At 44.1% G+C, this 13841-nt stretch overlaps 1 long non-coding RNA gene across 1 annotated transcript; it reads left to right on the plus strand.

Moving 5' to 3' along the window:
• The first annotated feature begins 709 nt into the window (after nt 1-709).
• Nucleotides 710-11600, plus strand: LOC120323849. The gene is made up of 3 exons (XR_005564746.1): nt 710-763; nt 4028-4085; nt 11535-11600. It is a non-coding gene; the product is annotated as an uncharacterized LOC120323849 (long non-coding RNA).
• Nucleotides 11601-13841: the final 2241 nt, after the last annotated feature.

Raw genomic sequence — 13841 nt, forward strand, 5'->3', positions numbered from 1 at the left:
AGTAGTAGAGGAGGGGGAAAGGTAGGGCAGGAATGAGAGGAAGAAGGAAAACATTTGATTTACCTTTCAAGGAAATTAAAAACTCTGTTTTGAACATAGGGTGAAGCCTTTCTGTACCCACTGTCTTTCCAGAACTTCTTTGGGCAGCAAATTGTCACACTGTTCCTTAGTGTGTCTTATTTCTTGGGAACATGCTTTAAATATTTTTTAATTTATTTTGACATGCTGCTACAAAAAATAGGTGGATATCAAGTGAATATATTTGCTTAGTTTAGAATTCTGCCTACGAAAATGCCACTTAATATCATTTGTGGTGACGTCCTGGGGGTAGTGAACTGTGTGGATAGGACTGTACCTTCCTGCTACTCTTAAAATCCCAAACCATAAATTATTCTTGATTTGGTTATATATTGGGTGTTCTTCCTTGGTGGGGATCTTCATCTGAATTGCCTTTGGGTCATATTTGGGTGTTTTCATGGAGAAGTATGTGTGTGTGTGTGGAGGAGCCTTTGGACACACCATGTTTTGGGAACAGTGTCATCCCAACCATGATCCAGCAGCTTCTCTGAGGGTGTGTCACTGTGGGTTGGCCTCAGGGAAGTGGATTTGGGTTACCGCGTGCAGGAAGGGCAGGTTTCATTCCCTGCCCTGTGACATCATGTAGCAGATAAATGTGGTCATGGATTTTAGGATTTCGTAAGGAAACACTTCAGAGATGTTGAATAAAACAGCTTTGGGAGTCTCTGCCCAGTAGATAATCATGGTAAAATAAAGTTCTTGGGGTTTGTAACTTTTCCATTAAATTCACAACTATTCATCAGTTGACTTCCAACACCCCAAAGGAATCATTAATTAATATAGCTGTATTTAACAGAAAGGTATTTTAAAGGGGAAACTGAGGAATGGATCCAACCCCGGACTAATGTCCACACTAAGGCCTGATGCCCACATCCTTGGGGGACCCTCGGGCAGTGTCACACCAGGACACAGAGCAGGGGCTGCTCCCTCCCAGGCAGCCCTGGCCCCCCGAGCTGCACTCAGCTCTTTGTGCTCACAGCACTAAATCATATCGGGGTTATTTCATGAACAAAACACAACTGCACTGGCAAACACCGCTGTGCTTTGGGGCTGGGTTTTCTCCCTCTGCCTCTAATCCTGTTAGGAGCCTGCGTTTCTCCGGTGTTGTGCTGCTCGCCAGCCAGTTCCAGCATCCTAAGTGGGAAAAATATGGAGAAACCTGCTTCCATTTTAGCTTCCAGATGTGTTTGTTGCCAGTGAGAGCTGTGCAGAGGGTCTGCAGTGGCTGCTGCCTTTAACCTACATGATGGATTCAGCAGCAAACCCTCCCTAGCGAGCAGTGCCCAGTAGTGATGTCCCTGGCCAGAGCCCAGGCCCCCCCAGTCGCTGCCTCTGCACATCCTTTTCCCTCAGGATTACATGCAATGTGTGGGAAATAGTTCTGTTTTATACTTAAATTTGTACAAGACAGATAATGGTGGTATTTACTGATTCAAGGTATTGCTGTTGATCATTTTCGTTAAGCAAATTGCCACGTGAAGATGAACAGCGAGTGATTTTCATCTGGTTTTTATAACCTTGTCTTTATTCAGTGTATTTTCTTAATACATGGATGTGCTCAGATCTGTGTAACAAACAGTTCTGAAAGATAGCAAGGGACTTTAATAACAAATAAAAGAGCAGTTCCCATTCAGCTTCGAATTGCCCTCAGCTAAATTCAGGGGAACGTATCTGCAGCCAGAGCGAAGAGGCAGGGATGGGTTTAATCATTTAACCTCGGGATTACGAGCCAGGACGTTTAAAAATCCAGAGCGTGGGGTTTGCTTATTACTTATATGAATCACGTCTCTTTACTGCAAAAACCACCCCGGAAAGTGGCGTTCCCCTGTTAATGGTGGGCTCAGTTTCCCTGTTCGTCAGGCTCACCCTCGGGAAAGAAAGGGGGAAGAACAGCGAAATTGTTTAAAATAGGGACATTTAATTTCTGTCAACAATTTGTTAATTATTGCTTTAAGAGCAAAGCTTCAGCGTGTCAGTAAATAGCACTACAAAAGGCTTTTTAAGAGATCCCAAATTAAGCTGAAAACGTTTCCCATTCTCAGATATCCTGATTAGATTAAATTATTTCTCCTGATTTTGCTCCCGAGCGAGCTGTGTCTGGTCAGATCAGAGCAGCTCAACGAAATTACAGACAAACAGCGGCTGAGGGCAACGGTTGCACTTGGATTCAAACAGGGCAGAGTAAAGGTTCTTGTTTTATGCAATATTTACTGAATTAAAATATCTTACAAATGTAAAGGCTTCGATCTCTTCTGCCTTTCCTGTGGCAAAACACTGGTTTTAGAGTATTTTTCATTTTTGCTTCTTGAAATAAAAATGAAATAGCAAACAACCAGGTTGAATAGATGTTTGTAAGCTATTCATGAAAAGAGTTCCTAAAGTTTAAAATTGAACCAATTCTAATTAATAGCAATATCTGCCAGACTCTCTTACCATAAAGAACAGAAAAGGAAATCATTTTAACTGAGTGAAACACAGTCCAAAATAAAGGTTTTGTCAGGGCTGCTGTTTTAAAATAGAAATGTAGTTGATTTTATTTGTCATGTTGTAGATAGTTCAAATCCAGGATTTTAACACCATTACAAAGAATTCCCATCATGGTTTCAATCCTAAACCCCCTCATGCTCTGCAGCAGGAAGCTCTGACTTTCGTTCTGAACTCAGGGCTATTATCAAAATTAGAAATGTCATTTTCTCCATTATTTTAATGGAAAGTTACCTTTGGAAGAATAAGTCCATTTTGACATGATATAAATGTTTTAAAATAAAAAGGCATTGAAGGAATCACAGAAACATTTTAATCTTAATTATTCATAAATAGCTACCTCAAGTCCATTTGAACAAAATGTCAGTTGACCAAGAAACATGCTTATTTTGCATGAGAAAAAAGGATACTTGGGCTGTAAAAGGAGGATTTATCAATGTAAATTTAACTTAAAATGAAACCTGCAAATCAGAACCAACCATCTATCATGAAAGTGCATTAACATTACAGTGTTTGCTGCTGAAAATTCAGCAGTATTATGAAATTTTTAACTCGAACTAACTAAAAAGGAAATGGCAAAGGACTCTATTTATCAAGAATTTAGCAGGAATTTTTTGATAAATTGATCTGAAATATTTGGAGGAGCTCGATCTGCAAAAAAATCCCCACATTTAAAATGTTATAATGGTAAAGTTTTGAAAAATAACTAACACTCTTTTAAATATTTGAGGAGCTTTGTATTATTTTTCCCAGCCCTGCCCTTGAGAACTGAAGTCCCCAATGGATGTTTTGATATACTGGGCACTTTGCACTTAAACATTTCCTTTCTATAAAGACATCTAGAAAGAGACATGCTATTGGATTCCTAAATGCATTTCGCAGCAATTGATTGTTTTGTTCTTTTTAGCTATGCAGATTAAAGTAATAAAAAAGGACTTTTTAGAGTTAGGGGAAGAATTAATTGTTCCTTTCAGCCCCTCTGGAACCCATAATTCCTGTGTTCGTGCTGCCCTGCATGGCTGCTGGTCTGTTTGTATATCCAGGTTTCATTGGCAGACCTAATTTCAGGATACATAATGCATGATTTTGAAACCAATTTGTTATTGTAATAAAATATTTTTCGGAATGCATGGTGGTACTGGAGAGGAGAATGTTAAATTATACATGGATTGTGGCCGAGCGCATTCATTTCGCTCGGTGTGCAGGTGAATCTCCCCGTGACCTTGGCACTCGCGGGGTAGCACAGAATAACAATCGAATCCGGGATCGGAAATCCGACCATTTCCAAATATTAACAACTTCTTTCAAAGGAAATGCTGATTTCAGCAGTTATGGTAATGGAAACATCAGTATATCTTTCAGAGAACTTAAAAAAAAAAAAAAAAAGCCATGATCTTAATAGGATTAAAAGCCAGGCTTTTTATTTCCAAAATGCTAATTTGTTTTCTGCATTCTGTTTTCATAGCAGGTCTTGTTAGGCAGCGCGCTGGGATCTGGAGGACACTGAGAGCTGCCAGAAAGGCGTGGGTAATGATAGGAAAGCTACATAAAAGGTTTCTTTCTGATAGAAATTCTCTCTTCCTCACAAGCCCGTTTCCCCTCTCTGCGAGTTGGTTGGAGAAGCCAAAGGCAGTGACGCCGGTGAGAGCGAGGGGAGAGCGTCCTGCTCTCTGTGGCTGTTTTGTGTGTTCTGTATTTATTCCTTTCCCATTAAGGAACAAACACTGGTCATTAGAGGTGCATTAATTGAAATAGCCTGTGACCCACGTTCGGGAGATGGACGGATTCGGCCGGGAAGTTTGGCTGTGAAATTCCGAGTAGCCCGAGGCACCTGACACTCTGTAATCTGCTTATCTGGCCGGCTTTCACAAGGGCTCTCCCATCGCCATTCATGCCGAACAGTGGGGTGTAGAGAGGAGGCCAGAACACAGATAATAATTTACCATGTAATTTGTTTTGAGATTCCTTTGATAGATTTCAAAACCGAAGCATCCTGCAAGAGAACGGGGCCTTTAAAACCTTTAAGCCAAGGCAATTCCGTGCTGGTGGTGGGTTGTGTCGTGTGCCCAGCGGGACGCGGCCTTAACGAAGGGACACCCAAGGCCCGGCCACTCTCAGTGGGGACCCTCGGCTTGTTTAATGGCTTTTAAACATTGCTGCTGTTCCTCTTCCTCCTACAACGACTCTTGTAGCCAATGCTGTAAATTTGGAGAGACCAGTGCAGGTTGATGAAAACCATTTGCAGCAATCAAGAGGGGCAGGTAATTTTGGAGGCAGATTTGTTTTGTAAATGAGGTGTTCCATTTGGGGAGCAAGCACACCTGGCGACCAGGGCTGTGCTGAGGACAGCTTGCTTTAATTCCCCCTGAGTTAGGGGATATTTCTTCAGCCCACAAACTGGTGTTTTAATGCCTTCGTGGAGGCATAAAACATAACAAAAATTCAGGGATTTTATATTCCCAACTTCAAAACTTTCATCCAAAAGGGAAAAGGATCAAAAGGAAAAGGTGGTGCGTTTCATGTTCTCTTGTGGTTTTAATACTTGTTAACTGACCTATAAACTGAGTTTTCCAAGTAAAGAAACGTGAGGGAATTTTATTACAGAAAAATCTACTGCGAATCATCCCCAGCTGCTTATAGAGATAGGAGAGGCTTTTCCAGTCCTGCTTCCCAGTGTGATATATGCCATCTCCTCACCTTTCCTTTGTTTCCGTGCAACATTGTGCATCCACAGCCGCATTGCTCTTTTTGTTTACTGTGCTTCTGAATACTTTTTCTCATTTAGAGCAGCTGCTTTGAGCTTTCTTTTTCAGCTAAAGGAGAGAGACTCACATCAAATCATATCTTTGCTTGATTATTTTATTTGGTGCAGGCCAGTTAGTATCATCCTGATGCTTACGAGTACCTTGCATGTCCTTGGACCCAAAGGACTTTTTGAATCCTGGCTGTAAGATTTCACAGGTGATCTTGGAGCCTGTTGCTGCGTTAATCATAGGGTTGTGTCTGGAAGTGGAAGTAGAGGTGCTGAGAAACTTCTAAATCTTTAGTACTGTGAAAAAAATTCTAATTATTATTATTAGGATGATAAAAATGATGAGTGCAGTGAGCAGGGCAATACCCAGAGAGATGGGTCTGGGACCCTTTAGGCTGAATTCAAGTTTTTCTGATCAATGTGTTGTGTGTTCTGTACATGCCCAGCACAGGAACCCTGACGGGGGCCTCTTGGTACCACTGTAATGCAAAAAATAATAAATCATAATAATGGACAAACCATGTTGCTGTTGGAATGCGCGGCCTTGTGCCGAGCACTTAAAATGGTTGTCGGGGAATGCCGGCTCCGTCAGCTCTGTAATGGCAATCACAGCAGTTTGGGGAAAAAGGCTGTAACACTGAGAGAACTGAGGCATTTGAGGGATACTGTTTTGTTTTGAATAGAGAAGCAAGACAGAAACAAAATTTAATACCTGAGCTGTACCCCCAGGTCCGCTGTAACTGAGGAGGCACCAGGAGCGGGGCGTGGTGGGACTCGGGGCAGTCTGACCCGAGGATTGTCAGGGTTCAAAAAGCTCTGAAACCAGAAGGAAAAGAGCAACTGCAGAGCTGTGAGGTTCCTCGTGCAGGGTGAGAAGGGCGCTCTCTCCATGGCAGGCAGTGCCTGGTGGGGGTGGTGGTGATGGGGGGCTGTGTCCGGACACAGCCGCGCTCCATGAGCGGCCTTGGCTCCCATCAGACCATTCCCAGGGGTTTCTCCAGCACATTCCAGTTCTCATTGTGCCGTTTCAGTGATCCCACAGCAGCAAGGATTGCTAAAACACCAAACACATCAATTACTTTTTATATCACATACCATTTTTCAGAAGAAACCAATTCCTAATTTTGCAAGTAGGGGATTTTATTCTATTTATCCTCTGGCTCAGGTGACCTGGAGATTTATTTGGGTTATTAACAAAAAGAGTTCAAGCTGCAGCTTATATAACAGCATTTGGGATAATTACCTTAATTAGGAGTTGTTCTTTTCTCATCAGTCCAACATGTACCAAAGTGTTCCAGGCCCGTAAGTCCTGTCAGTGCCTTTCCAAGCTCTGCTGCCCGGTTTATGTTGTATCAGGGCTGTGTTTGCAGGAAGGATTTTCTGCTTATCTGTCTGTGCTGGTGCAGGAGCTTTGCTACGGGGCAGATTCTCAAGTATCACTTAACATCAATCCATTTCCTTAAGATGGTTGATAACGTGGTTTGTATTTCACAACTAATAAATAGGCCACATCTCTAAGCAAGGTTTTGAAAAACGCCAACCAAAGGCCCTGCACCCAAGTTCTCGTAACGCCCACATTTTCCCCTCAGAGTCCTGTTTTGGAGTTCTGCTTTACCTTGGGTATGGGGAAAATGGTGTTTTCTCCTTCTTCTGGTATTCTGTGTTGAGGCTGTGCCTGGATTTTGTCACTGCTGCCCATCGATGTGTTTTTGTGTGTGCTATGCCAAGTACCAGCAGACTTGGAGCCAGGTTTGACATCCACACAGGTTGGGCCCCGGAGCAACTGGGGCACGACAGGAAGTGCTTCCAGAAGCAAACTTCTCAAACTGAGGAATTCTTAAATTCCATGAATTTCTGACTGATTCCCAGAACTACGTAGAGAGATCTGTGCTAAGTCTCTACTACTGATTTGACTAATGCTTAGTTTTATAGGTCCTGTTTTGTGGAGGTGCTCATAGGTGGTTTCCCTTAGATGTTCAAAAATAACTGTGAGGTTGGACAGAAATTTGACTTTTCAGGTTTAATATTCCTCAGTTCTTCCTCAGTTATGTTGAACTTCGGTCTTATATGGGGCACAGAGTATTCTCTTTTCATTTTTCAAAAGAGAAGTATAAATACATTTCAGGGTACAGAAGAGGCGCTGAGGACTGTAGCTGTCATTCAGTGAGGCAGAAGCAGAGAAAAAGGCCGACTCCAACATACCAAGAAAAAAGTGGAAGAAAATAAAGTCGAAATATAGAAGCTTTCGTAGTCAAATACACTGCTGAAGTGTCTAAGTAAAAACACAGAGATGAGTGAATTTTAATTCAGCTGTTGGGGGAGTCAGTCCTCACCACTCCTGGATATGCTGCATGGAAGTTACACTTTATTTTATTTTTCTTGTTTAGAGAAAACTGAAATGCTGTAGGAGCACCCCAGGGTCACAGCGGCTGCTCACTGCAGGCTGTGAAAGCTCTGCTGGTATCTCAGCCCTTCCACGGGGGAAAGACAAGTAAAAAGGTTTCTGACAGACAAAACCAAATGGTTTTTTTCCTTGAGATGAAAAGTAAAATGTAACAAGCACATTTAATTTCTCCTCTTCTAGCCAGCGTTTAATAAAACGGCACCCTGCAACGGGAACAGATAATGTTTGTCTTATAAAACCCAACAGCCAGTTCCCTTTTTAAACACAGATCTGCTGGCTGGGCTTTGTTGTGGGCCGAGGAGTGACAAGTTTGCAGATGCTACAGCTTGTTACCTAATCAGAGCCAGATGCTGCTCCCCGGCGACTCTCTCAGTGTCACCCGGCCCTCAGCACAGCAAGGGCACGGCCACGATCCACCACGGGCCTTTCTGGGCCTGCAAGTCTTGCTGTATTTTTTTGTTATCTTGATTCTCTGTTTGTTTTTAATTTAAGGGGGTTTGCAGTGGCCAGAGATAGAGAGGAGTGAATGGGAGAGGTAATCTGAGCGAGGCTGATGTCCACTGGACATCTGTTTAAATTCAACAGCCAGGCACACAGAGCAGCCTGTGTGCCTCTAGTTTGTTCTCGGGAAATGGCCTGCAGCAAAATGAGAGTATTTGATTTGAGAATTCATTAGATAATTCTGTACATTATACTTCAAATAATACATAGGCCTGAGAGAATGTTTTAAGTAAAATTAAACATTTCAGCGTGGCTATGGCGGGTGTCAGGCGGTTCCAGCACAGGAGCACGGGGATGTTCCTGCCCCCTCTGAACTGCAAATCGAGTTCAATATTCTGTTTGCCTTCATAAAAAGGTAGCAAAGGAATTTGGATTCTAGGAAGTCAGAGCTGTTTGCTTGAGATCATTATTTGGTTCGGCACCTTTTGCAGCCCTTTCCTTTCCCCCACCGACGGGAATGCTCAGAGCTTCTCGCTGCTATTAGCGGTGCCCGAGTGCTGCGTGTTTAATTGACTTGTTACCATCTGCTCTGGAAACAGGAACTTTGCAGCTCATGTGCATTGTGGCGTGTGTTTCTTGGGTTAAATACTGTGTGACAAGAAAAGGGGCTTCCCTCCCCATGCTGAATGATGCCAGGAGGGTCATGCAGCTGCACAGCTACAGAGACGTTTGTTCTCTGAGCTGCTTTCACGTGTGGAATTATCCTCATGCTAAACCACTGTGATGTGAAACGTTCAGGAGTTGCTCCTGTTTACAGAGGGATCTGCTTTCTTTCTTTCTCTCTTGAAGAAACCTGCTATGCAGTGGGTAATAAAACTAAAAATAAAGATCAGAGCCAGTGGAAATGCTGTAATGTTTCTCGGCAGAAGCATTAGAAGCTGCCCATAAACCATGAGGCATTCAGAAATTTGCACCCTATTACTGTGCCCTCCAGCCCCTCTGGAATCTCTTTTCTCCAACAGATTTGTTTTATTCCCAACACCTCTGCACTGTGGGTTGTGCTTCTGCGCCCCGAGCTGCTGACACCCCACAGGGGGGGATTTGTCCTGGGTCCTTCACGCTGCCACTGCTCGAGGGTGAGTTTGAGCTCAGCTCCTGCCTTCCCCCGGAGCCAGGAGAGGGGCTGGAATATGCAATGGTTAATGAGCAGCTTGGGAGAAGCCTTGGTCAGATCTGTGCAGCTGAAAGTAGTGGTAACTCTGATTTATCTTACAGTGAGGTCATATTTATGACTTTTAAGCTGTGCTTTCCCAGACCTTTTTGTGTTCTGCTCTTTGGGGTTCCTGTTGGTTTGTTTGGGGTTTTTTGGGGTTTGGGTTTTTTTTCCCCAAACATTTTGTGTTACTGTCTTTGCTAGAAAGCTGTTTCATTTCCAGGATTTATTTTCCCTTTGACGTCTTAAATAGCTGATGTTTTTCTGCATACATCTGGCTACTGGATTCACAGAACTGCCTCAGCCAGAATCCGCTGTGAATCAGCGCCTGACTTTCCCCCACCCTGTTGTTTCACAGCTCTCTTTGCAGAGAGGCTCCACTTTAAACAAACCCCATCTCTGGGGCGGGCTGGCAGGAGTGAGGAAGGTTTGCAAACTCATCCTCCCCAAAGAAATCCCCGTGAAGAGTTAAATGAAGTCACCTCCAGAGCCTGCCCTCCCCTCCCCTCCGGCACCCTGAGCCCTGCTCCCCACGGGCTGGAGTTTTCTCGGGAGAACAATAAACCATCTTCTCTTCTTTTGGTGCCTGTCCAGTGTGGAAAGAGAAAGATGAGGTCAAAGTGGCAGGCTGTACAGCTTGCTTTTGAGCCAAACAGATGGTGAAGGTTAAGTGACAGCTCTGTGACTGCCTCTTTTGAAGTAATTGGAGATAATTTGTATTTTGAATCAGAACTTGACCACTGTCAGAAGGGAAGAAGGTTAATATGTAAACGATTTTACATTAGCCCCTGTTTCTTGGGATTTTTGCTCCCTCCCACCCCCCCTTGGATTCTTGTTTCTATAATCCTTGCTCTAGGCTATTGGTAAGATTGTCTTTGAGCTCGGTGTGACTCGGCCTAGGCTGCAGTTGTTATGAAAGCCAACAACAGCTTATTAAGGCCGGGGATAATCTCTGCTACTGATGCATTGTTGCTTTCCTGCAGTCCAGTGGCAGCATTGGAAACAAGACCTGGACATGCAGCTCTAACTGGGGAGGCTGGCAGAGAAATGCCCAAAATATGTTCTTTTTTTCTCAAACTGGACCCATTTTGCAGATTATTCTGTGGGGTTAAGAAGCTCCCCCTGAACTTCTCTGATGATCAAAAATGCGAATTTGATTTGGGCTTCCTCCTGCCCACTGGGATTTCTTTTTGGCCTTGAGCAGACTCCTGTTTATTTACTTAGACTACAGAACACACCGTATGTGTTGTGTTTGCCGGTGCTTTCCTGGCGGGAGGTGGAATATTTCTAGAGCCTGATTTCAAAGTGGTGGTGAGGAGCTGCCAAGTTGCTTCTCAGTGATTCCTGTTGCTACAACAGTTCTGCCCTGGTCCTTCAGCTCGTCCTTAAGGACCACGGGAAAGAGCAAGTGGTGATGTGCTGGGATTTCTGTGCCCAGTCCTTTTTGTTTAGTGTGGAAACTGAAAGGACCTCGTAGGGAAAGAACCTGTAAAGTCATCTTCACCTTACTCAGTGTCCTGAGGCCTTTTCCTGTGTAAGGAAAACAGGCAGCAATTCCACATGTATTTAAATCCTGCAACTCGGACTTCTGGATTTGTCAGGTGATGAATTTTAATTTAACGTAGCAGTTGGTAGCCAGAGACACTTGAATACACTGGTTGGGAGGTAACTTGGACCTTTCTGTGGACTGGAATCATAGAATACAGAATATCCTGAGTTGGAAGGGACCCCCAAGGATTATGAAGCCCAGCTCCTGACTGGTGCATTAGTAGCCTGATGATTTTGTCCTGGCCCCTTTTTTGCATGTAGAACTCAGAGATGCTGATGGAGAGACCACCAGTGCAGAGTCTGGGGTATTTCTGTGCATTTAAGTGTTGTTTTCTCAGAAGCAGAGAAGGCATTATTGTATTTCATTCACATACATCAGGTTGATTATGAAACACATTTTTTCACTAACTTGAAGAAGAAAAAGGAGATAGTGGCTTGTTATTTCTGCCTTTTTCTTAACCAGGCAAAGTAAAGAAATGGTTGCAAAACCTTTAGAAGCATTCAAGTACCTCAGTGACTTTCATCAGATGTTCCCTGTACAAGAAAAAGAAAAAAAATCGTTCTATCTTTTTATTTTTACTTTGCTTTAATCTTATTTGATGATGTCTCAACAGGCTGGGACATGCTTTCTTGGATGGCAATTTCACTGCACCATATGTGTCTCTCACAAGATAGCAGAGTGAAATGAGTCTTGGCAGGAAGAGAACTAAACACATCGACAAAGAAAAGAAAAAAATTATTTACTTAACTCCCTGTTGCCTGCATACGTTTTTCACTGGGACTGCATCTGGTACAACAATGCAAAGTTGGTTTCTTACAAATGTGTGTCTGAGGCACAGTCCCAAGAAAAATCCCTTTTTCTTGCCATCCACGCTTGATGTTTGGGTTTTTTCTAGTAATCCTGATTTAAATGTTTCAGTACCTAGAGGTGACCAAACTAAGAAAAAGGAAAATCTGTTTTTACCTGAAAATTTCTGTTGGGAAGAGGTGGTTCTTACTTAGCTGCAAAAAGAAGGATTCGGTCATTCTGGGGAAAAACAATAAAAAATACAAGAAATTAACAGTATTAAATCCTTGACTGAGCTGGGCATTCTCCTGGTGAGTGCCAGGCCTGGTTTAAACTCTGTGGGGAACAGAAGCGGGATCAGCCAGGCTGAGCCCCACGGGCTCCCCAGCAATGGGGGGTGATTGCAGACATTTATTGTGGTTGCCAAAAGATTCCAGTTTGGGTTGCTAAGTTTGGAAAATTTACATGTGATACACTTCAAAGTAAGGACAGCGAATCTCTGTGGGTTGAAACAGCGCAAAGTGTGTTTGAATGTTGAAATCAATCAGTCAAGCAAAATATTCTGTATTTGCACACACCTGAGGGATAAATGTGGCTGTGGTGCCGGGGCCGTGCTCCCACTCTGCCCCAGTGCTGGGTCCCAGCCGTGGTTCCCAATGAGCCAGAGAAGGGTTAACCAGCCCTCTCTGTTCCAGGGAACCTGCACGAGTCCATCTCTGACTCCATGTTCCGGAGGCTTCTGCAGCTGTATCGGTTTGTGTTTACATTCGCTCTCGGGGACGACTTCTGAACCCTTGGTAAAATCTGTATTTGTACGGTCGGATATTTAGGAGGAAAATCAATACAGGGTCTGCAGTGACCTTGCTGGTTAGCACGGAAGTGTCTGGCAAAGAGGAACACGCAGGTGATTTGCAAAAGATAAAATGGAAAAGGAACAAGCAGGTTTAGGGTGTTTAAGAAAATTTGCAATTAAAAACAATGGAGTGGTCACATATGACTTTAGACACCACATGAAAAGATAAGAAAGGGGGAAGAAAGAATCCTTTGAGGCATGAGCAACGTAGAGACTCGCATTTCAGTAGAGAATCCTGGTGAGATGCACCCCAGGTGCAGCACACAGGTAACACAGGTGTGGGGCTGGTGCACAGAGAGAACTGGCAGAAGAGGGATCCACAGGCTGAGCTGTGCTGTGCTGGGAATGGCACCATAGTCAGGTGGACATGAAAACAGAGCTTGTGTGGATGCAACATTTAGGGTTTTATTTGTATTTAAAACCATTTTTCCTTTGTACTGCTTCTAAGTAAAGTGGTTGGAGATTTTTTTTTTTTAGTTCTGCTTTTTTCCTTTCCCAAGGTTGTAGATGTTTTATAATACATAAACTGGCTGTCACAGGGAGACCTCAGTGATTGTTGGAATATAATTATAATTGCTGTGTCAATTCAGAAGTGAAAGTTCAGTTAAGTCTGGGAGTTTTCTGTTCCTCACGCTGCCACGCTGTGGCAGGTGTGACAGAGACCCTGCAGGGCAGGTGGTTGTGCCCACACAACACTGGCTTTTGGCTCGGTGGCATTCCAGACCTTCTGAGGCCAAGCTCTGGAAGTGTGTAAATATTGCAGTTTGTGCTGTACAGCAGGTCTGGGCTCTGCTCTGGACCCGGGGCCCTGCTGTGCCGCGTGCCAGGCAGGCAGTGGGAGCACACTCGCTTTTCCAAAGGCTTCAGCGTCACCGCAGTCCCCGTGTGCCCACAGAGGGAACGGTTCAGCCCCTGACATTTTCCTAATTACACAGAATTCTTCCATAGATCTCATGGTTGGCAATGGGTGCTGGGTTCAGACTTTTTCCTGCCAGTTTTCCAGCTCTCTCCATGGCTGAGGTGCTCCCTGCCCTTGTGGGGCTCTGCCTGGGCACCATCAGCAGGGTTGGACCGGGGGGACAGAGAGGGCCCTGCACGGGTGGTACCTGAGCACAAAGGCACGTTTTGGGCACTGGGGCACCTCTAGGTGCCCACGGATCACTGGCAGGGCAAGAGCTGCTTCATGAAGGAGGCAGTGAGCTGTGGGAATGATGCAGAATCGGGAATTTCCACAAAAGCTTAGGGGATCCAAGGGGGAAGGCTTCTGTGTCCCTCATTTTG

The sequence above is a fragment of the Pipra filicauda genome, unplaced genomic scaffold, assembly GCF_003945595.2.
Source record: "Pipra filicauda isolate LSUMZ 115617 unplaced genomic scaffold, ASM394559v2 scaffold357_size738173_pilon, whole genome shotgun sequence".
Classification (NCBI taxonomy): domain Eukaryota; kingdom Metazoa; phylum Chordata; class Aves; order Passeriformes; family Pipridae; genus Pipra; species Pipra filicauda.